The sequence below is a fragment of the Parasteatoda tepidariorum genome, chromosome 7 (assembly GCF_982258835.1).
Source record: "Parasteatoda tepidariorum strain Cologne lab strain chromosome 7, Ptep-v5.0, whole genome shotgun sequence".
NCBI lineage: Eukaryota > Metazoa > Arthropoda > Arachnida > Araneae > Theridiidae > Parasteatoda > Parasteatoda tepidariorum.
Window position 1 is genome coordinate 93739827 of NC_141761.1, and position 26491 is coordinate 93766317.

Here is a 26491-nt window from a genome sequence, read left to right on the forward strand (position 1 = left end):
ATTATTTGAATAACAGGAGCAACACGAATAACTTAATGTAAGAAATAAAAGAAAACCATAAGTAAATTTAATTAATTATTTTTATTTACGATTGGTAATATATAAGAATGGATAGGATTTTTCTTTGCCAGAGAGACGGAAAACACCGTAATTCACGTGAACTTCCGTAAAAGTACATTGCATCTCAAATTATTCTTTGTATCAGTCATGCTTCATCTCATGAAAGCTAGCTTACTACAAAATATCTTCTTTTTTAGTATTTCGCGACCTATCTTTCACATTTCTTGAGCTGAGAAGGATATCATTATTCTATTTTAGATTTCAAAGCTTTCATGTGAATAACATGAATAACTTAGATAACATAATATAAACATAGTATAATTATGATGCATGAAAAAGATATGATATAACATAATAAAAACAATGACTTATCTCCCTCTATAAGTTGACCACTAAGCTTTGCACAAAAAGTGATTAACTTACTTAAGCTCGACCACTTAAGTATTGATCACATGAATTATAGTAACACGTAAGCAAAATAAGATGGGCTATATAGTTGATTTTAAACCCATATGGATTATTTCATATGGTTCCTGGTCGTATGGCTCATTGCGGCAACTATTCATTGCATCATAGTTATGTATGCGCAATATTCAAATTTGACATAAAATATTTTTGCGTTTACAGCAAATTAGATTATAAACTTATATATTTGAAAGCGCTTATAGTTTTATTTCCTTCAGCTAAAACCAACTATAAGCAAACTATAAAGAAATTGGAAAGGAGAAAATATTTTTTTAAAAAAATTCAACTAACAAAACACTTATCTTTCTTTTTAGTTCTTATTGGTAAAAAGGCGTGTTTCTTTATATATTTTATATTATTTATTTCCCTCTTCCAAAAACCCAATAGCAAAACAAACAGTGCTGAAAATCAAAATAAAAAAAATACAGATTTGCATCCAAAAGGCGTGGATTTTGCTTGAAGAATGAAAGATAAAAAGAATAATTTAGATGTGGATAGTCAAATAGAAGAGAAAAAAGAATTTCAGAAGGCTTCCGTTTCAGAAAAAACTCTTTTTACCTGGAGCTAACTGGAGATGCCTAGTTTGTAAAATGTTCTTTTTATAGTTTTCTAGAAAAGTGTAAAAGAGACGATAGATTTTAAAGAAAGAAAACTCCTTGATGTGTGTTACGGGTAATTTTGTTCGTGCTAGAAAAATAGTTATGTTAGAATTATCTGGAATCCGAGTTTGAATGAGTACAAACGAAGCGAAAAGTTTCGGATGCTTTTTTAAGGCGTAAGTGAAATGATTCTTTAAATTGCTGTAAATATTTATGTTTGCCGTTTGTTATCTCGGTGGTTGGTTTAATGTTAGAAAATAGTTTTTTCCTTCTTCTGAAAATAGCGGTTTAACATAAAAGAACTGTAACAAAATTGTGTACGTAAATAATATTTTACATTTAAGTCCTTAAAAGAAGAGCTTTAATTGTTTGAAAAGACGTTTATTGCTGAAAAACGTATGATACAACATAAAAATGAAATACTGAAATACAGAAGTACCACTGTATACTGTTAGAAATTTCTGAGTAAATATGGTTAAATAGCAATTTATTTAAGAGCTATTTTACCATATTCGAACAAAACAGACAAATAACTATAAATAAGATGGTATTCAAATTGTTAACAGTGAAAAAAACTCATTATTAACTGCTTTCACCTGATATGGTTAAATAACCAGAATTTTATCGCACTAACTAGACCCACCTAATGCAAACATTTAGTTTCTAGCAGAGAGCTAATCTGTCAATCTCGTAACTGACAGACAGAACTGAACTCAATTTCTCTCAGCACATGAAGAGTTACTAGCGTCCTGCGCTTCCCAATTTGTGATCCTGAACTATTAGAATATGATACTCCCATACACACATAGATGGCAGCACCATAGAAGCTCCTTAACAAAAAAAATCTAGTATTTCCCATCTTTAGTATGTCGATAGTTTTGAAACCATGCTAGTTGTAAATGGTGAAAAAACTAGTGCAGTATTGTATTTATGGTGTTTTAAACATACTAGTTGAAAATTGTTTCAAAACCGTAAATGTAAAACATGCTCCTTACCGTAAACTTTACAGTCAATAGGATGGACAGACTGCTTAAGAATGAAAATTCTAACAGTGTACACTACAATTTTATTGCTATTTTCGATAGTCTGTAAATTTTTTTACTTAACAATCGAAAGAAAACTGAACTATACATTATTAGATCTTCTTCCTCGTTCTTATTTTTTTTTCTAAGTTAACAAGATAATTTTTATGTTTGTTTATCGCAAATGCATTCACCTCGGTTCCCTTATATTTTTAGTAATCAAGTTCATGCTAAATCATTTTGTACTCGAAACTTTTATTCATTATGATTCGTAAAAATAGATTACTGATGCGACTGTTGAATTACAAGAAAAATCTATTAATTGTTGAAAATATTATATGAATTACGTAATCATTATGTTTAATGATTACGTAATCATTATGATAATTTTTATGTTTGTTTATCGTAAATGCATTCACCTCGGTTCCCTTATATTTTTAGTAATCAAGTTCATGCTAAATCATTTTGTGCTCGAAACTTTTATTCATTACGATTCATAAAAATAGATTACTGATGCGACTGTTGAATTACAAGAAAAATCTATTAATTGTTGAAAATATTATATGAATTACGTAATCATTTAATTTGTTCCCAAGTTACCTTCACCTAGCGTACTGCCCAAATGTACGTGGTTGTAAGAGGCTATGAGACGCATTTCAATGTTTTCGTTTGGCATGAACTTTAATTCTTTTAAGGATGCTCTTTCTTACTTATATCGAAATAAAATATGTTGGTTTGACAAATGTGTTGGTTTACTAGGCTGGGGGGGGGGGGGGGGTTAAAAATTATTCCTCAGAAATCGAGAAAAAAAATGCTCAAAACTACCAACATATGGCAAAATGTTTTTCGCTCTATGGAAATACTAATTTTTACCAAAGTACTTCAAAGTATTGATTTAAGTAATATTAACAATAAAAATGGTTTTATAATTTATGTCATATAATTTGGTAAATGTGGTGAAATTTAGTAATTTTATCATGATACTTTAGAGTATGGCATAATAACCATTTATTCGGATAGATTTACTTTCAGTTCTGTATTTTTTTACTAAATGTGTGGTAATAAGTACTATAACAAAACTATTAACTATAACGGTACTAGAGCAATAGCAGAACTATTTCGAAAAACAACATTTCTGGTATACTGTTACCGTATGAGCGGAAAAATAAAATCCCATATAGTTTGAATTTTTTCAATCAGATTCATGGTATATAATATAAAGTACATAAATATAAAATATATAAATATATAAATATAAATATAAATATATAAATATAAATATATAAGTATAAATATATAAATATAAATATATAAATATAAATATATAAATATAAATATATAAATATAAATATATAAATATAAATACATAAATATAAATATATAAATATATAAATATATAAATATATAAATATATAAATATATAAATATATAAATATATAAATATATAAATATATAAATATATAAATATATAAATATATAAATATATAAATATAAAATATATAAATATAAACTATACATAATTATAAGAAAAATATTATTTACATAGAATTATCTTCGGATAAACGAATTTAATATGTGCAAAAATGTTTCTATTGGCTTATAACTTTCTCGACATACAGCGAAATACGCATAAAGTGAAATTAACATCAAGGTGTCCTGCTCTCCAGTGTAAACCGTTTAGACCTTATTTTTCAGATTGCGGTTATCCTATATATTTTGAGGGTCAGAATTACAATATTTCAAAAAAAAAAAAAAGTTCAGGGATAGTATTTCGAACTTAAAATACCGTCTGCACTAATTAATTTGCATATTTAAGTTTACTCCTTCGAACCATTGAGAATCAATCCTAGTACATAAATCCGAATGCTAGATCACAAGTTATTCAGAATGGTTACTTTTTAATATTGCGCACTTAGCAATCCAATGCATTTAATTAGTCATTCATTTAATAGAAATTTATTTTTAAAAAAGAAAGTTATTTCATGCTTCCTCTTAATGAGTGCTATATTAATAAAAATGTTCCGTATCAAAGGTAAAATAATTAATAACATTATTTTAAGCAGAAAGGTGTCCATTTAAAAGCATATCCTTATAAATTATAAACAACTTTTGTTTTCATATCATCTAACTTTCCAGTTGAAAAAGCCGTTAACAGGTGAAAATGTATGTATGGAAACTGATTATATTATTTCTCAAAGACCCCAAGTAGACATCGTTCGTACAATCACTTATTATATGCTATTGATTAGCGTTTTTATCTAAGTGTGTACAAAATTTGTAAAATGTGTACAAAATTTGAATCATTTGTTTCATAAAATGTATCAAAAATCATCTCTTATGCATTCGTTTAACAATAAAAAACATAAAAAGACAATTAATGATATGAAAAACATTAAAAAAACTATAAAAATAAAGAATGAACTTGCAAGAAGTATAAAAAGTACTTATTAAAACTTTAAAAATGCATAAAAACTCCTTGTTATAAATTCCTTGAAATAATAATAAAAATGATAAAAACACTTAATAAGACCTCTTGATATGGAATAAAACTACATTTACACGCCACTTACTTAATAAAGATATAAAGTATGTAGAGTAAATTTATTTTATTTTTAAAACATAATTTTAGAGAGATAATGAAAATTTGTTATTTTAAGTACTTTGTTATCCTTTCTAGAAGGAAAAGACAAATTCTGATAGATAATCTTAAAATTGTTTCAAGGTTGCCTCTAAACAAGAAGTTTCAGTGTAGTATTATTCTCCCCAATTGATCAGTCTAAAATGACACATTGCGTCTATATACTCACTTCAACTTTATGCCCTTCAGTGTTCACAATTACACAAATATACATCTCATTATAAATACAAAGTACTTAATTAGTTAAGTTAAATACTTTGTTATCCCTTCTAGAAGGAAAAAACAAATTCCAAATGTTTTTCTCAAAATAGTTTCAAGAATGTCTCATAACACGCAATTTCAGTGTGTAGTATTATTCTCGCCAATTGATCAGTCTAAAATGACACAACGTGTCTGTATACTCACTTCAACCTTATGCCCTTCAGTGTTCACAATTGCACAAATATACTTCGTATTGCAAAAACACAAGTATACTTCTTTTCATAAAAAAAAATCTTTTTCGTTCATGTCTATGCCCTTTCGGTAATTATTAAAAGATTTAACCAAACTTTCAAAACATTCTAAATGCATTATTCATAAACCTGATGGATTTTATAGTTTTCTGAATCCATTAGTTTTGGATTCAAATTCTGTGTGGTTTGAAAAGGAATGGTAAATATATTCGCTGGAAATTATTTATTAATCGCTTTCAGAAATGGCCCAATCATGTGTCAAACAATGAGTTCACTGTTGAATAATTTATGCTATGAAAGAATAACGTAAGTTGGAGATCTACGGGAAACAAAATGAGGCAATAAAATACAAGAAATTTGTATTGATGTTTCGTTTTGTAATATACTGACGGGACGAAAAGAATTTTATTAAAACTACCATACCATATGGTAGTGACACTTCTGGTAAAAAAAAACAACAACGTAATTCTGGTTCATAAAACTAATATATGCGGCTTTTGTTGTTGTCGGTAATTAAGGCAGAGGAGGTGCAATTGTTCTAGTTTTCTAGTGGCGCCGTTTATTGCCAAGACTTCTGCCTCAACCATACCTCACACACCGTTTTACAGAGTGGACCCATTCATACGTCCATTTAGTCATCCACGAATCGTAATTTTGACCTGAACCAGAGAGTGATCAATTTCCAATTCAGTAACCTAAGAGATATTGATTTCTTATGGGAACATGGAGGACTATGTGACCCAATAGATTTAACTTGCACCAGTCACCATTTACTACAGGTCGGTTGGATTTGAATTCCCATTCTCACAAACATGAGTTCAGCTCCCTGCCAACCAGGCTATCCCGGCCAATATGTACGGTATTTAAACCATTCATTTGGTAATTTTTCCATTCACCTGGTAACGGTTAAACAGAACTTCTAGTTTTCGAAATCATCGTTCTTGTTACCTCACATTTAGTAAAAAGTACACAACTGAACATTTAATTTACCGATTAATTGGTTTCCATGTTAGCACGATGAAATTACCAAATTTTACCACATTTACCAAACTTTATCAGATTTAAGAAGACCATATTTTATTATTAATTTTACCAAAATCATCATGAAGGATTTTCGGTAAAAAATTACCGAGCTTTATGGGGATCAGACAGAGCCAGAAATGTGCCAAATGTTACCATATTCTATCAGCTTTGTCTATACTTTTTTCTTTCGTAAAGTAAGTAATACTTTTTTTAAATAAATATAAGTTTTGATTTTTAAGATTAACTTTGACAAGTTTTCGAGATAATTATTATTTGCAAGTTTTTTTTTCCGTCAGAAACATTTAATTAATGCGAATTTACAATTTAAGTTAGAAAATAACTAGTTAGTAAATATCTCTGTTTAACTTATGCTTGATTGATATTTTTAACAGCTGATAATAATAGTTTATCTGTTTAAGACATTACTATTACCATAACTATTAAAATCTCTACACATCCTGAAAGGCATTCAAAATGAATTTATTAATAAACTGGTTGGATTTTATTGTTGGAGAATGTTTCTTCTTTTTAAATCCATCTGTTCAGGATTCAAATTCAGAGTATTTGAAAAGGAATAGTAAATATATTATTTATTAATCTCTTTCAGAAGTGGCCTAGTCATGTGTCAAACGATGGTTTTACTGTTGAATTATTTATGCGGTGAAAGAATAACATAAGTTTGAGATCGATAGGAAACAAAGTGATGGAATAAAATACGAGAAATGTGTATTGATTTTTCTCTTTCTAATCTTCTAAGTAAATAATAGTTGTTGTAAAAATAAAAGTTTTGATTTTTAAAATTAGTTTATGCGTAAATTGAACCGGGGGATAAATTTTTTGCGAATTTATGCAAATACTTGATATTGCCTAATTTGTGTTTGGGGATTTGAAATCTGAAATTATGTTTGTTTTTAAAGTAGTAGGTTTAGTTTTAAATTATATTTTTAGGCTATTTTTTGTTGAATTGTGCAAGTTTAAAAACGTTACATGTAACGAGGGCTCACGAGAGTGTTGCGACACACTTCTATTGGGGTACATAATCAGGATAAAAAATACATATAAACTAATTCCTGGAAATATCATACGCCACTACGCTAGAGATGCTTTATGTTCCTGATTCTTTGTATGCTTCAGACAGGTTATAATAGAGAATCGCTTCTAGACCCGTACAACAGCAGTTCCGGGCAAAGGGTCCTTACGCGATTTTAATCCTGATGATGTGCCTTAACTTCCCTAGAAATTTTTCGCAATATTTACGCAAGCCACTGATATACGCAACCCTTGTTTACTTGTTCATTTCTACAAAAAATGGGCAAAAAAACCATTTGAAAAATATACTTGAGCTTAGAGTTGAGAATCCGACTGCAGATTTAAAATCAGCGATACGAAAGTATCTTAAGATATATATATATATATATATATATATATATATATATATATATATATATATATATATATATATATATATATATATATATATATATATATATATATATATATATATATATATATATATACGCTGTATAAAATTACTCTTTTTCCCATTGCATGCTATTTTTTTAACAGATCTTATGATATTTTCGTATCGCTGGTTTTAAATCTGCAGTCGGATTCTCAACTTTAAACTCAAGTATATTTTATGTATATATACGTATATGTATAAATAAAGGGAGTGAAATCTTTAGATACAAATAACAATCGATGCATTTAGGAATATCTCTTTTCACTGTAAAAATTTCGAATCAGATAACAATATAAAATACCAGCATTTAGAGTCCCGCATCTATGAAACCAATTTCATTGTAAAATCCCTTTTTACAGTGCAAATATTATACCGTAATTTTTGCAGTAACAATTACTGCATAATTACTGAATCTCTCCAAATATATAAATATTTCTACTGTAAATAGATTTCTTGTTTCGTAACATGCTTTGATAAAGATGGATTTTACGGTTAAAAGTACTGACATCATAGGTGTCGGTACATTTTACCGCAATTTGATCCGGTAATGGTTACAATGCAGAAAAAGAATCGTTTTTTGATTTTATGAGAAATATTTCTTTAGAAGAAAATCTTTTAAGCTCGAAAAAATCATTTTCAACTGTTTATCTAGAATACTCCAAAAGCAATATGGCGAAAATCATTCTCAGTTATTATTTTAGAAGAATCTCTTAACTAGACTCAAAGGAAAATATCTAAAATGAAATCCATCAATTGAACATTACGATAGAAAAAATATATTTTTATCTGCTATTATAGTAGTCAATAGTCTGCAGTAATAAATATGACCCCCCCCCCCACTCTAAGACTTTTTCTCAAGAGAAATCGGATTTGAATATTTCGTTAACTGTTAGAAAATATTTGAATACAGAAGAACACGGATATACAAAAAACTATTCAAATAAAACCTCTTTTGAATTTTCAATTCATGCCTATAGATCTATAATAACGACATGGCTCTTTCTGATATATTAAAAATCATTCAAGTTAGCTTGTATCAGTCAAAACCACCAGACTGTAAATACATAGCACACAGGAAACCCGAAAAACAAATAAATTCCCTTTGATCTCTATGGGTAAGAAAAAACTCCCCATAGATCTTTCTGGAGTCAATTGTATATATATTTCCATAGGGGTTGTGTACAGAAACTTCGATCTGGGAATAAATCCTATTCCTTGAAAAACAATCTCTGCCGCATCGTCTTCAATAACGGCGAATAAGAAACTTATGTCCTACGACGCTTTAGAAACGTGGACGAACGATCAGAAATAAATCTCGAAATAGGCGCTTCAACAGTAAAGAACAATAGAACTAGAGAAGTCTCTAGATACTATTAACAATAGATGCATTTAGGAATGTTGAAAAAAATCATTGAAATACGCAGATAGGAATTGCATAGAAATTATTTTGTGTTGTTTTTCTTCATTTGCTTCAACTATTCTAATGTTATTATATGAGGTTTTTTTTTTATTCATTTATATGAGTCTTTATTTATTGCAGGCAACTGAAAAGTGATTTAACGAATAATTTATTGAGGGATGGAAAAATAGGAAAGCGAAAACGTAAGTTTAAATGTTTATATTTTCTAAAAAACTTTTTGCGTTTTAAAACTATACGTTTTATTATATTGCAAAGATCCTACCCAAAGCATTATGTCTTTATTTTTAGATATAATATTGATAATTCTTTATCTACAAAAATATGACATATATATATATATATATATATATATATATATATATATATATATATATATATATATATATATATATATATATATATATATATATATATATATATATATATATATATATATATGATTATAGTGATCTGGAAAAAAAATCAATTTTATATATAACACTTAGTATCGTTTCATCACGTCTGAAAATCATAATTTTGCTTTTGAATATTATTACCATTATTGTAGTTACAATTGCCTTATATGTTATCAATTCCACATAACCATTTTCTCTCATCTTTTTAAAATAATTTCTAGTCATTTGTATTATACTAGCACTTACAAGGTCAATTCGTAGTTTTGCTTTTATTTAAATAAAATAGAGGCTACGTCCCCTGTTCTCTTCGCTCACCAACCCTGTGGATGTTTACTCATTCATGATAGAAGATAAAGAAATAAGGAAGGTTCATGTCCTTATTTTACGAAAAACTACAATTGGATTGCTATCTGTTGTATTTCAAGTATTACTAAGTTTTGGCAATCAAAGAACATAGAAATTCGATTCCCCCGAGAGTTATTACTCAGTGAAGATGAGCCATGTCGTAGAAAATAGTTCTTTTATGTGCACAAATTTGTTCTTGTCTCAGTATCAAAATTTTATGCACATAAATTGTTCTTCCCTCCTTGATCTTGAAAGTTTTTTTTTCTTCCTACAAACAAAAAAAGAGATAATTTTGTTTATAAAATATATAGTTATTACACTTCATTATTATTCTAATCATAACAATAACTGGATTTAGAAAACTGCTCTTGAAAACGGAAACTTAGGAAGAACAGAAGGCGTGACGCAATAAAAAGTAATAAATGAGAAGTCATTCTGTTTGTTAAGAATATAAAACGATAATCTTATATCATATAACAATTCGTGTAGGAAACAGTTTTAATATTCCGAAAAATTTCGATATAAATATTGAGATTTATATCTATCAGCATATGTCTCTCTTATTTTTAGTTCTTTTTTAAAACTTTTGCTTGAGCTGAATTGAAAATTGCAAAAGAGATAAATTTTTCAATAGAATTTAATAATAAATGGAATTTAAAGAATAAAATATGTGAAAAAGCACTAAAATTGCAATTGCTTACGAACAAATAGGTATTTAAAAAAATCTCGTTAAATTTATAACTGAAAATGGTCCTATCAACGAGTCAAATTTTAATTAGGTAATTATACTTGAGCGGGTCAACGTTTCTTTCTGCTTCTAGTCAACATTTTTTTTGCTACTAGTTTAACAGTTGATTATTCTAGAACTAATAATCAAACTCTTTTTTTTCTTAATATCTTGATAATTTCAAGTTCTTAAGCCTTATACGTTTTGGCCAGCAAAGCAAAATGTAAAATGTAAAGAAATAAAAGAAAAATTCTCAAAAAAAATTATAAAGCATACAAAATTGAAATAACTCGCAAACAAATCAGAATTGTTTTTTTACAAAAAAAAAGAAATCCATGTTAGTTTTCTAAAAGAATTTAGTCATTTTAGTGCACCGACTTTCAACTTAATAATCAGCTTAATAATCAACTTAATTATTAATTTTCAAACTGATTTTTAAATGTTAATTTTTCTTATTTCATCTTAATTTCAAAACTTCTATACACCTCAATAATATCACGTTTCTAAGTTTTATAGTTTTTGAACATCAATACTAAATGTGACTTTACGCTGGTTATTTGCAAAAAGAAATGGGAAATACATAAGGAAACATATCTTAGATCATAGGAAAACTCTGAAGAAATAAAAATGTTCATTACTCGCAAACAAATCAGAATTGTTTTTTTACAAAAAAAAGAAATCCATGTTAGTTTTCTAAAAGAATTTAGTCATTTTAGTGCACCGACTTTCAACTTAATAATCAGCTTAATAATCAACTTAATTATTAATTTTCAAACTGATTTTTAAATGTTAATTTTTCTTATTTCATCTTAATTTCAAAACATGTTCTATACACCTCAATAATATCACGTTTCTAAGTTTTATAGTTTTTGAACATCAATACTAAATGTGACTTTACGCTGGTTATTTGCAAAAAGAAATGGGAAATACATAAGGAAACATATCTTAGATCATAGGAAAACTCTGAAGAAATAAAAATGTTCATTATATGTTAGTATTTTCTCTTCTTAAAAAATTAATTCTTCAGACATGAAAATAAACTTTGCATCCGAAGGCCGTTTAGAAACTTGCACACTAAATTATTATTCTGATCTATGATATCAATTGATTTACACTAATAACATCGGTTAGATTAGGGTTAAAATGCCAAGAGATATCTTTGAATTTGCATTTGATCAGTTTGATCGGCAGAGAAGGTCAGGACTTGACGTGGATTAAATTTATAGTTTCAATTCTATTATTATTAGAAACGGGTGAAATAAAATTGAACTTATTTGTACTTCCTAGTATTGCTGCTGCACAATGAACTTGTTATGAAATATGTTATGAAATGAAATAATTAAAAAAAATATAAGCGAAATTTATAACTAAAATAAATATAAATATTTCCAAATGAAAGGTTAAAAAATTGTAAACATAATAAAAAATTCGAAATATAATACGTTAATATAATAATACGTTAAAAATTATAAATAATAAAAAATGCAAAAAAATCAAAGAAATTAAAAATGAAATTAGAAATTAAAAATCTACTCAATAAAATTTAAACAAATATTAGTTTATATAAGTAACTAGTGGAATAAATAGTCATATGAATAACACAAGCCTACCTCTGAAAAAAATTATTAGAAACCAATAGCTAATTTTGAGATATTTTTGGATGCTAATTTGAAGAAAAATAGAAAAAAAACTTCTTTTGTGTACTATTTTTTCACATATTGAAAATAAATGTTAATTTTCATTGTCACCAATCAATTGTGTTGCATTCTAAAGAAAAGAAAAAACATTTAATAGCATAAATAGTCACTACAGGCTGATGTACAGTATATTCAATTTAATAAAATAAAAACAAAACGCTTTAAATCAATGTTATGAAAACTTTTCTTATTTTTTTTATTAATTGTTTGTTTTTATTTTTGAAGTATTTACATATTTATTATTATTACTATTTTTTTTTGGCCAGTTAAGAAGCTGAAATATTCACAGACCATTTAGATACTGTTTCTGAAGTATTTAATACACTGATAAATAAGAACAATCCTAATTCAATAGGATTAAAAGTCTAGTAATTAAATTTTCATGCATAAAAAGACCAGTTTTGTACTAATTTATTCTTGGTATTGACTTAAGCATTTTTAAACGTCTTAAATTGATTTAGACACGTGAAGTATTGTTTCTGATGTACTGTTCTATACTAAGTGAAAACAAACAAAAAATCAATAGAACCAACATTTTCAAAGACATTTAGGTTATATTTATGGAAACTATAGTTTTTGATTTTTTTGTCGAACCTGTGTAACTTTGTTTTGTCGAACTTCGAAACTGTTGCTCTCTGAGAATAATTTGGTTTTAAAATTTTTTTTTTTTTTGGAATTAGCATAAAAATATGCAAGAATTAATGTCTCACTCTACTATATAGTAATATAAGATGTATAAATTGTACTTTTGATGCATGCACAATTGTACTTTCAATACATAAAAACTATTAATACCATCAACTTAAATTTTATTTCATTCGATTAAGCGTTAGAATTATAACACCATGAGCAATGTCTTCCTTGTCTAAAATATAAAGATTTAGTTTCGCTCCCCGTCGAGAATATGCAAATCAAATATTCTGTTCAAGCACAGTTTGTGAAAAATTCTTACGTGACTGTAAAAGATGCACACCATATTTAAAATCAGGTCACCAAACAATGTAAAAATAATCATTACTTTACAATAACTCACTTTTCATGATCAAATTTTGCCACCTTGTGCTATTATTACTCGTTAAAATTATATACAACTGTTATTTTGGGGTTGTTTTTAGTTCAAATTAGGAGTCATGAGCCAAATCATACTTCACGGGCTTTATTTGATTTTAAATGGTGAATGTTTAAGTTCACACCCACTCTTCCCCTCTGGAGGGGAGTGGACACAAGTCCAAATGACTTCGGCGAAGCTTAGGTGGTCATCATCATATGTCAAAAGACACGCAAAAACTGTCGTTCCCGCATTAAATACTACAACCAAAAGTAGGTAAAAAGGCCAGTCGAGCAATCCAATGTATTCCTACGCATCATCGAGAATGATTTAATGCTTCCTTATATGGAAGTGAAAGAAGGAAAGATTTTAAAATAACTCCTCCTTTGAAATATAAATCTAATTTGTAATTCATTTGTATGTTTTCAGCATTGAAGTCCCAAAATAGAATATCTCTACATCTATTCTTTACCAAAGACATTTTATGAAAACGAAAGAGTTTTAATGCTTTTATTAATACATAAATATTTTTTATAATTTTTGTATTATATATTTATATATATATCAAAATTTTATTATCTACACACATTATTAAGCATATATGAAACAAAGGCAGTGACTATAACACTGATCTTTGGTAAAATATCCTTGTTGCAATTCTGCCGACTTTTGACAACAGCGCCACTTTGCAGAAACTAATATGGGCAAAGAGTTTTGTTCAGTAGCGGTAATGTTATTGAAGCAATTTCTGGCATTGGTACGATATCTCCGAACTATCAGATCGAGCGTAAAAACTTAACATTAAGAAATCAGTGTATTGTAGGTCAGGCAATGGCACTTAAGTAGAAAAGAAAAACATCAATGTAAGGCATACCGGGCAAACCTACAAAAACATCAGTGTAAGATATACCAGGTAATAGCACTAATTCTTACAGGGAAAAAAACTGTAGGGTGTTTTAATTGAGTGATAGCTCTTTCAATTTTCTCTTAAGAACTTCATCGGTTTTATGACAACATACGTCATAGTCTTACAAAATAGAGATACATTATGCTGATTCTGGATGAAAAACATTATCATTTCGATATTTCCACGTATAAAAAATAATAATGTTGATAAATTGTCACAAATCAAAAGGAATAGAACAAAGATTTAAAGGGAAATAAAATGTGAAACGTGATATAACTTTTTTTGCAGGTTTTTTTCATCTTCATTCATTTTTCGAGTTCATGTTATATTCATTTTTTTTTAAAAAATACACTCTTATTTTACGAAATTTTTTTTTTCAGGTATAAAAAGAAAAAATTAATGTATAGTGAATAATAGCAAGCATTCAAATTTACTATGCATTTTTCATTTATATTGCAAGCACTACGTATCTCAGTTACGTAACAACAAATAAACTCCGTTTTTAAACGTGTGTTATTATTATGTACGTCAGACTCATTGTTTGGTAAATGTCGAAATTCACACTGCTAGAGATTTGCAAGCACGTTTGTGTCACAAAACAAACAGTTTTTAGTGAAAAAACTGATATTCCTTTTCCAGCCATAGAAGTGATAAATAATTACGAACAAAAAACTGTGAATTCTCAATTGCACTAGAACAATAAAGAAATTGAATATTTTTGTTTGTGAACGATGACGTAAACTGGTTGGTTACATAATATCTCAAAAACAAAGACGTCGTTTATTCTGGAAAACTATAGAAATAAAAATAATACTTTTTATTATGTGTGAAACTTCAACCATGTTTTTGTCTTAATATAATATTTCTGTTAAAAATTTTCATTTCGGAAAATTTATTTTTAATTATACACTTTAAAAAACGAAATTCTCTATAGTTATAGCAACTCCATGTAAAGTTTAGAAATAAGAATTAGTCATCTGTATTAATCAAAGTTAAAGCAAATTAAGCTCGGCGGAATTCTTTGCTAAACAAAATATATGAAAAAAACTAGTAAAGGTTGTTCAATAAATATTAAATTGGCAGATCTGTAGTTTCAATAGTTGCCTAAATTTATAGTTCTTTTCTAATTCCAATTTAACTTTATAAACATTAAACATTCTCCATATTATCTGATACAACCGAACATTTTACTTCTTTTGGCGCTGCCGATGATGGCTTCAGCTACTATAAGTTACAGGACTACGTTAAATTCTAACTAAGGTGGACTGTATACATCAGAATTTTGTCTGAAACGGTAATTTTCAAAATTAAAAAAAATAGTTATAATAAATTAATTTGTTCTTGCTGTTGATTCAAATCTTCATCCAACTGTATCAAAGTTAGACCATCAGGTTTAAGAGTCCATTGACATTCATGAAGTCAATGAAGAGAAGAGGTAATAAAGAAGTTATATTTGCATTATTATTTTTTTCTGATTCCAATTTTACTTTATAAACATTGAACATTCTCTATCCAACAAGCACAAAGTTCCGGATACAGCCAAACATTTTATTTTATTTTGCGCTGGCATCGATTACTTCAAAGAGAACTACCGTAAATCCTATCTTAAAGATACACTGCGGAATTTCTTTGAAAACGGAATATTTCCATATAGCATGGATTAATTTGTTGTTGTCGTTTCCAACTTTCAATTAAGTCTAACGGAGTTTGACCTGGCATAAGATTCTGTTGACCTTCTGAATGTCTATGCAAAAAGAGAAGGAAAATAAAGAAGTTGGATACATTTACATTACTTTTTTATTCCAATAAAATTTAATAAACATTCTCTATCCAATACGCGGATAGTTCCTAACATATCCAAACAATTTACTTCCTTAGTTTCTACCAATGATTACTTCAAACAGAACTACGGTAAACTCTGTCTTAAAGGGATTCTGCATGTAGCGGAATTCAATTTGAAACGGAAAATTCCCATCAAGTCATTGTAAATAGCAGTAATTTGTTGTCGCTTGTAATCTTAAACGAAATCTAACGAAGTTACATCATGTTTAAGAGTCAATTGATATTCAGAAAGTAGATGAAGAGGCGATGCAAAGAATAAATTTCATTCCTAAAAGAACCAAAATAGTCCTTTTAAAACCTTGTGTTGGTGGCATTTGGAACTAAGAAGCTAGATTCCATTACCGGCAGAAAATAAAAGACATTTCAAGGGGTCACTATGGTGCAAGGTGCGAGATAATGGAAAATAAATTTTTCTACCTCATGAAATCGTGAAATGTTATTCCTGATTATACCATTGGCAAAAAAGGTATACCAGCCAATACTTCTTATTTTGGTTAACTGATTCATAGGAAGTTAACTGATTCATATATTAACTGATTCATAGGAGGAAAAGTTGAGGAGTTCATTAAGCATTTCTTATAGATATTTACTGAAAATAGTCTTCATTTATTTCAATTTGTTTTGTGTAGGCGGGCAATATGTCTAAAGAAAATTTAAGAAGATAGTAAGTGCTTAAAAATTCTTTAAGGTGATAACTTCCTCCTGATTTCTTAATTCAAATGAACTTTAGGGATAGGATAGCCTGGTTGATTGGGCATTGGACTCGTGCTCATGAGAAGAAAGCTGGCAGAGAAATCCCTTTGTATTAAGTGGTGACTGGTATACGTTAAATCTGTCGGGGTCACAAAGTCCTCCGAGCTCGGTTAACAATTAAATATCTCTGAGGGATACTGAATTGGAGATAGATCGTTCTCTGGTTCAGTGATTACTTGCTCAGGTTTCTCACTTGTTCAGGTCAAAATTACGATCTGTGGATAATTGAATAGAGGATTTTTGTATTCTTCCGTAAAACGGACTGTGACGTGTGTGTAGCTGAAGTCATATTCTTGGACATAGATGGTGCCACTTAAAACAAGAAACACACCCTCTGCCATAAAAAATTCGCTTGATTTCAAGCAGACTTGCTGCTATTAGCAAGTGGCATAAATAACAAAAACAACAACAAAGCTTATTTACTCAATTTAAATTCACCAAAATATCACTAATATATCATTCATTCACTTATGTCTTCATACAGAGTGTAAAAAAAGTTTGGAAACGGTAAAATATCTCGAGAAATATACATAGGATCGAAAAGTTAAACTAGATACGTTCAATATTTTTAAAACCTATCCAATAATATCATGCTCAGTCTTTAATAAACATGAACCACTATTTCTTATTTCAGATTTTGCTTTTTCCAGAAAAATGTTACCCTATTTGAAATTGTAGGTTTATAGATTTTACTTCACAGAGGAACCTGTGACCCAGAAAAAAAAATATTGGTCCTCGTCAAACTGTTCTACCGTAAATTGCTCGTCTTTGCGTGCAGGTCGTCGGGCTACCTAGCGGGGTGCCATCCCCTCTGCAGAGGATCAAAATTGTGATGGCATGTCTTCGGATCATCCTCAGGGATGTTTCCCAGACCTTCGCCAATAGTCCGTTGTGCGGGCCGGGATAGCCTGGTCGGTAGGGAGCTGGGCCCATATCCAAGAGGTCATGGGTTCGATCCTCGCCAGCCTAAGACTTCCCGTGTGGTAAATGGTGACTGATGCACGTTAAATCTGTCAAGTCTCAAAGTCCTCCATGTTCCCACAACAAATCAATACCTCTGGGGGTACTGATCTAGGAGTTTCCTTGTCTTCTGGATTGGTTCAAAATTACAAGGCTACGGAGTTGAACGTAAGTAGTCGTAAACCCATGAAATTTGGTCGGCTGTTCAACGACGGTTATAAAATAAAATAAAATAGTCCGTTGTGCAGCTTTTGAGTGCGACGTAAATGAATTACAATAACAGTCCAAAAAAAAATTAAATGATGGTAGTAATATTAAAACGGTAGTAGCTAGAGACCCATCAGAATTAAGATAAAATGGAATTGGAATAAAACTAAAAATGTTTGGATTTATTTTCTAAAAAAATAACATGATAAATAAGAAAAAATTGATAATTTTTTTTAACTTGTTTATTTTTATCTTCTTAATCTGATGGGGCTCGAGATTCACTATTTTATACGGCTTGTATCCTATTTACTTTTTCTCGGTTACAGCGCCATCTGTGAAGCAAAATGTATAAACCAACAATTCAAATAGAATTACTTTTTTTTGGAGAATCTGAATCTGCAATAAAAAAATAAGTGTTCCTATTAAGATTTTTTAATTGTCCCCATTCCTCTTCCAAGGAGGGAAAGATCGAACTTGGTATCACTGTATAGCTTGTAAAAAATATTGAATGTACCTATTTTCCTTTTTTTAAAGCCGATGCATATTTCTCAAGATATTTGACCGTTTCCAAAATTCTTTACATCCTGTATATATTCTTTCAATATACGTTAAATTCTAACATGTTCTTCCAAAATGACGTTCTTCTAATATGAAATTTAGTTTCTAGAACAAAAGAAAAAGATTCGAGATCGAATGTTTCATTATTAATTTATACATTTGAGTGAGAGTTATAGAAGTAATATCACAATCTGAGTAATCTAAGAAGTAACAGACACTCCATATTACTCACTTCATTTCTCGAGATATTTGACCGTTTCCAAAATTTTTTACATTCTGTACTTATTTTTTCAATGTGCGTTACATTCTAACATGTTCTTCCAAAATGACGCTATTCTAATATGAAATTTAGTTTCTAGAACAAAAGAAAAAGATTCGAGATCGAATATTTCATTATTAATTTATACATTTGAGTGAGAGTTAAAGAAGTAATATCACAATCTGAGTAATCTAAGAAGTAACAGACACTCCATATTACTCACTTCATTTCTCGAGATATTTGACCGTTTCCAAAATTTTTTACATTCTGTACTTATTTTTTCAATGTGCGTTACATTCTAACATGTTCTTCCAAAATGACGCTATTCTAATATGAAATTTAGTTTCTAGAACAAAAGAAAAAGATTCGAGATCGAATGTTTCATTATTAATTTATACATTTGAGTGAGAGTTATAGAAGTAATATCACAATCTGAGTAATCTAAGAAGTAACAGACACTCCATATTACTCACTTCATTTCTCGAGATATTTGACCGTTTCCAAAATTTTTTACATTCTGTACTTATTTTTTCAATGTGCGTTACATTCTAACATGTTCTTCCAAAATGACGCTATTCTAATATGAAATTTAGTTTCTAGAACAAAAGAAAAAGATTCGAGATCGAATGTTTCATTATTAATTTATACATTTGAGTGAGAGTTAAAGAAGTAATATCACAATCTGAGTAATCTAAGAAGTAACAGACACTCCATATTACTCACTTCATTTCTCGAGATATTTGACCGTTTCCAAAATTTTTTACATTCTGTACTTATTTTTTCAATGTGCGTTACATTCTAACATGTTCTTCCAAAATGACGCTATTCTAATATGAAATTTAGTTTCTAGAACAAAAGAAAAAGATTCGAGATCGAATGTTTCATTATTAATTTATACATTTGAGTGAGAGTTATAGAAGTAATATCACAATCTGAGTAATCTAAGAAGTAACAGACATTCCATATTACTCACTTCATTTCTCGAGATATTTGACCGTTTCCAAAATTTTTTACATTCTGTACTTATTTTTTCAATGTGCGTTACATTCTAACATGTTCTTCCAAAATGACGCTATTCTAATATGAAACTTAGTTTCTAGAACAAAAGAAAAAGATTCGAGATCGAATGTTTCATTATTAATTTATACATTTGAGTGAGAGTTAAAGAAGTAATATCACAATCTGAGTAATCTAAGAAGTAACAGACACTCCATATTACTCACTTCATTTCTCGAGATATTTGACCGTTTCCAAAATTTTTTACATTCTGTTCTTATATGTTTTTAATGTTGTTACATCCTGTTCTTATATGTTATTATGTTCTTAACGTACATAATATACGTTACATTATGTGTTCTTCCAATATTATGTTCTTTTAATATGAAGTTTAGTTTCTAGAACAAAAGAACAAAATGGTTCGAGATCGAATGTTGCACTATTAATTTATACACTTGCGTGAGAGTTATAGAAGTAATATCACAATTTAGTGAGTAATCTTAGAAGTAACAGACACTCCATATTACTCACTTCACCGCGCAAAGATATAATCCCGATTCGATGGTATTATTCATCCTTGGATCAACCCTTCGTAAGCCCCCAATAGAAGGAATAACATCCCTTTTGGAAGTTCTCTCCTGTTATGAATAACGAAATAAATTCTAATCTAGTTATGATACTCTTTCCCATGTAGTCCATGGCGCTTGGAAAAATAATTACCATGATTAATGCTGCTTGCCGTGGGTTGTCAAAGTGTCGGCTGAGAGCCACAGGATACGTCGTAAACTGAAATGAAATTAATTACAAGCTTTGGAAATTTAATTTTGAATCTATTTCATTATTTACTCTCGTCCATTGCCTATTGAATAATTTATATTTCAAGTACCATTTGTTATTATACTATCCATAAATAGCTTATTACTATGTTTAAATATCTTAAATATCTTAATAATTTATTTTAATCTATTTTATAATATATATATATATATATATATATATATATATATATATATATATATATATATATATATATATATATATATATATATATATATATATATATATATATATATATATATATATATTCATTTTGTTAGGTTTTGTTAGGTTAGTAATAATTTAAGTAGTGTAGAAAAGTTAGTTTTACGTAGGTAAGTATTTATTTAGATTAATTTTGTATTTTTATAGAAATAAAAACTCAGTTATGAAGTGACTATTTAGATTTATTTTTTATCCTTTCTAAAATGGTTGTAGAAATTTTTAACAGAAACGGTGCCACATACTGTCATATACAAATAAGGTGACGGAACTTACATTTCCTTTTCCGAGCGTTATGGCGTGAGAAAGTAGTACAGCACGTAATGGAGTACTAGGATGAGTTACTTGTCTTATTTCACGACAGACATTTATTTTTTAATACTTCTGCTGAAAATTATGCTGAAATGTCTCGAACTCATACTTTCTGTGATTTGTGTGATTTAATGGCTACCGAACAGATTTAAAACTATTACTTAAGATTTAGTACTAAAGGAACTTTGAAAATACTCCTGGCATTTCATTAAAATAGTTAAAGTTAAAATCAATGTATTTCTATTGGGGCTAGGCTTCAGACGATGTCAATACCAGTAATTTTATTATGGAAATCATCACTCATTATAGATTGCGAGATTGTTCTCATCACGCTGTTGCTACTCAGTCTCGATCACACAGAACGTTGGCCTGTGTACACTCGATTGCTAATGGTAGTGACAGGATCACAGGAGTGACCACAACCTCGAACTTAATACAGCTCTTACGATCAGCACTCAAAGTCCGGTGGTCTTAATACAGCTCTCCTGGCTTTTCACAAGACAGCAATGAATCAACTAGTGGTATCCGTTCATCGAATTCTGTCTGAGATAAAATTCTGGTGGGGGAGTGCTGTAGCTACCACTACAATTATTCAATTCCAATTCACTAGTATATAAAACACGTTAAGTATATTCTATCAATCAGAAGGTACTCCCTGTACTAGAATCGAATTAACATGTCTCATATACTAATGAATTGGAATTGAATAATTGTAATTGTAGTTACGCTACACTTCTGTGCCGACAAAACCTCAGGCGAAACCTAGATTTAACATAGATATTCTTTAATTCCAATTAAAGTGTTCGGATTAAGGAAGGGGTAGAGGAATGGTTTTTGTGCTGTGCATTTGGCTTTGTTAGCTTGCCTTATTTGACTTGGTTAGCTTAACTTATTTGGCTTAGCTTAAAGTTCATAAATTATGCAAGATAATTTTTATAGGTGACCAAACTGGACGTCAAAGTGTGCACCATATTTTTCATAATATATTTACTAAATCTACATCAATTTTACAAATTTATAAGTATCTCTCAGCTACGTAAATCAAATAATGAATACGAATATTGAACATTTACTGTACATTTTAAGTAAATAATCAAATCATTCTGACCAGTAAGTATTAAAGAAAAGTATGTTATTTTTGTTTAAATCTTCGAGCAATTAAATCAATAATCAATTTAATTTTATCATATAAAGCATGTAATTTATGACTGTGAAAAGGGGAAAAATAATATTTCCTTAATAAGCAAAGTATTTTGTTCTCGCAATCAATATCATTAATAGTGCTTACTGATTAGCAAATGCTAAATAATATCTAATAGTATTGCTGTAATAATATCCTAATTATTTAATCAGCCATTTATTTAATTTATTCGTATTATAGCATGAGATTTACAGCTGCGAAAAGTGCAAAAATATTAGAAAAATACTATTTCTTTAAAACTTTAATTATAAAAATAAAATTTCTGCTCTGATGAAGGAAACGAAATTAAATATAGGAAATAGACAGATTTTTGCAAGATAAAATTTAAGCAAGAACTCAGCTAAGAACTAACAAAATGAAATCCGTAGCCAAAAAATCTATAAATTCCCCTACGTTTAAGCAAACTATTTCTTTTTTACGTAAAAATAGATGTGCTATTTTTTTAAAATTCCTACTTTCCGCAATATTCTCCTATGTTAATATCCTATTTGTCAGGGTCACGTGATGTAATAACACGCATTTTCTGATGTTGCGAGCTAAAAGCTTGATATTATAGATATGATCATTTTTTTTTGTTTTGGTTTTTTTTTGAACAATGGATGAAAAAGAATAATAAAATGGAGAATTAGTTTTTGTAGAATTTTGCGTTATTTCTTTTGTAAAAGGTTACGACTGACAAATGTGCGGGGAAACCCCAATGGATTTCGAAATAAAAGATTGGTAGTTGTTTGTTCTATGAATTTCAAGTTGTTTGATGGAAGATAGTGAGTTATTTAGATTGTCTTGAAATTGGTTTAGGAAGTGGCATTTTTTTTTGTAAGAAGGTGCAGTTTAGAAAGTAGTAGGTGAAAAATGGCATTTTTAGGAAGAGCTTTAAAAGTAGATTTGAAGTGTTTGGCGGAAGAGTTAGGAGAAACGGCAACGGAAGACATGAGAGTTACCGAATTAAAGAAGATTATATTGGCAAGTACGGAGTACGAAGAGGAGTTTGTGAAGGAATTATTAAAAAGAATAGTTAGTGGAAGAGAAGAAATAAAGCGCCAACAAAAAGAAGATGAAATTAGGCGACAAGAATATGAAATTAAGCAACAGGAAAGGGAAGACGAATTAAAGCGGCGAGAACAGGAAAGGGAAGATGAATTAAAGAGGCGAGAACAGGAAAGGGAAGGTGAATTAAAGCGGCGAGAACAGGAAAGGGAAGATGAATTAAAGCGGCAAGAAAAGGAATATGAATTGGAGAGGTTGAAGATAGAAGCTTCATTGGTACATACTGGTACTATAGGAGAGACGAGCAGCTCTCGAAATGAAGAAACAAGAGAACATGTACCTGGTGGATTGCAAAAATTAATGCGTACTTTTGATCCAAAAGAAGGTGATATAAGTTTTTATCTAATATTGTTTGAAAGACAAGCACGAAGAGTCCATATAAAAGAAGAAGATTGGGTAACGCATCTTGTTGGATTATTGCCTCTAGAAATGGCGAATTTAATTGCAAGGGAGCCTGAAGAAAAAGCAAATGATTATAAACATGTAAAATGTATGTTATTGAAAAGGTTTAAATTGAGCCCAGAAGCATTTAAAATAAAGTTTAAGAGACATTGTAAAGCGGCTGAGAGCACTTGGCGAGATTTTGGATTTGAATTGGCGAACTATTTTAACGAATGGGTTTCGGGACTAAAAATTAATGATTTCGACAGCCTGAAACAACTTGTCATTGTCGAACAGATAAAAGAACGAGTACCTGGAGACATACAAAATCATTTTATTGATGAGTGGAGTAGAATTTGCTCAGTTGACACACTTGCTGAGAAGTTAGATGAGTACGAGAATGCAAGGAAATATAACCAAACTACTAAATTCATTGCTTCTCAACCATATAGGAACTTATACCGGGAAAAACCAAACATGGTTAGTAGAAGATATCATACATTTGGTGAAGGATATAAACATGAGCATAACAACCATGGCAGAATTGATAAGCGGAGTTCTTCCCAAAATCCAGTCACATGTTTTAATTGTGGACGAGTAGGACACTTGGCACGATTTTGTCGAGATAATAAAGAGAGGAGAAGAAACATTGAAGGCAAAGTGGCCGAGGTTCAAGTATCGGAAGGGCAAGTATCCGAAGTTAAGGTACTCAGAAATGGAAATATCGAAAGCAAAGTAGTCACTGCAAGATTTAACGGTGAAGTCATGATAGGAAACAAAAAATGTAAAGGCGTTCAACCAAAAATAGCTGCCCTTAAGAAAGTTAGAATTTCATATAATGGAAATGAAAGCAAAGTAGTCACTGCAAGATTTAACGGTGAAGTCATGATAGGAAACAAAAAATGTAAAGGCGTTCAACCAAAAATAGCTGCCCTTAAGAAAGTTAGAATTTCATATAATGGAAATGAATACGAAGCTGTAGTAGATTCTGGTGCACAAATAAGTGTATTTAAAAGCGATATAGTGGGTAAGGAAGTGGATTACAAAGGGCATATAATATTACAACCTGCGTTTGGCGAAAGTCTAAAAGCTGAATTAAAAGAAGTGGAAATCGCTTTGGTAACGGAAGGATATATTACGCCTATAATTAAAACGATGATAGCAGCCGTCAATGGGTTAAATGCTGACATTTTGTTGGATGCTGAAACTTATGAGGCATTATTAGAACAAAAAAGAGTATACAATCCCAGTTTTACTGCTGCTATGAAGCTAAGATCAGATTCCCGAAAGGAGCAGTTATATATGAGTGCAAGTGACGGAGAAGAGCAGCAGGAGCCAACAGTAGGTGAATGCGGCGATAAAAAGAATGGAAATGAAACCGAACGATTCAAGATACAACAACAAAGTTGCGATACTCTCCAAGAAGCATGGAAATTGGGGAAGCAAAATAAAGGAGGGTATGTGATACAAAATAATATACTATGCCATGAAGAGCTGTTGGACGGGAATAGAATACAACAATTAGTAATTCCCGAAATTAGAAAAGGTAAAATACTAGAAATTGCCCACGAGTCAGTATTCGGAGCACATCTAGGAGCTCGTAAAACAATTCAAAGAATTAAATTTTCCTTTTATTGGCCAGGGATGGTCAAGGAAATTAAAGCTTATTGTAGCTCATGTCATGGGTGCCAAGGTAGAAGAGTTGTTCGTTCAGTAGACAAAATTCCGATAACACCTGTGTCACGTCCTGAACTTCCATTCCAAGTGGTGAACGTAGATCTAATTGGTCCTCTAGATCCAGTATCAGCACAAGGACATAAATATATCCTTTGTTTGATGGACCAACATTCAAGATGGCCTGAAGCAGTCCCGCTCAAATCGTTAACGGCAAGGAATACATGTGAAGCACTGCTCGAAATATTCTGTAGGACAGGAATTCCAGAAGTAATCGTGGTGGATAATGCGACAAATTTTACGGCAAGTTTAACGCAAGAGTTTTTGAAGGTTTTAGGAGCTTGTCCGCGATTTTCAACGCCATACCATCCGGAAGGGAACGGATTGATTGAAAGATGGAACCAAACTTTCAAAAATATGCTACATCACATTATTAGAGAAGTAGGAAGAAATTGGCATCGACATATACCATTTGTACTATGGGCTTATCGAGAAGTTCCAAATGCAACTACAGGAGTACCACCTTTTCTGCTAATGTACGGGAGAGAACCGAAAGGCCCGTTATCTATATTGAAGTCAATTTGGGCCGGAGATATGTTTTTACCTTTGAATATGAAAGGATCAGCGGAGGAATATTTAAAAGAGTTAAAAGGAAAATTAGAAATAGCAACCGAAAAGGCAAGGTTAACAAGTGATGTGCAACAAAGTAATTATGCCAAATATTACAATAGAAGGAAAAAATACCGGGAATTTGCGCCAGGAGATCAAGTACTTGTGCTAATGCATGATTCATCCAATTCATTATATGCCAGATGGATAGGTCCAGTAAAGGTAATTAGAAGAGTGAAACCGAATTCGTATTATTTGCAAATGCCTGAAGGAAATTTAAGATTATTGCATGTTAACAAAATGAGAGAATACAAAGCGAGAATTCAAACAGTTGGAGTTGTCTATGATATTGATGATGAATTTGGTGAAATATACGAAACACCAGCTCTTCCTA

General features: G+C 29.9%; 1 protein-coding gene across 2 annotated transcripts in view; it reads left to right on the forward strand.

The window, feature by feature from the left end:
• LOC107439363 (uncharacterized) overlaps nucleotides 1-26491 on the forward strand; it is a 603558-nt gene that overhangs the window by 147424 nt on the left and 429643 nt on the right. Inside the window, exon 2 of one of the 2 annotated variants that reach the window (XM_087168288.1) lies at nucleotides 9262-9323. The gene's annotated coding sequence lies outside the window, so the exon portion shown is untranslated. Of the gene's footprint in view, nucleotides 1-9043; nucleotides 9324-26491 lie in introns of those variants that run through there. The other variant, XM_087168289.1, reaches the window with a different exon arrangement.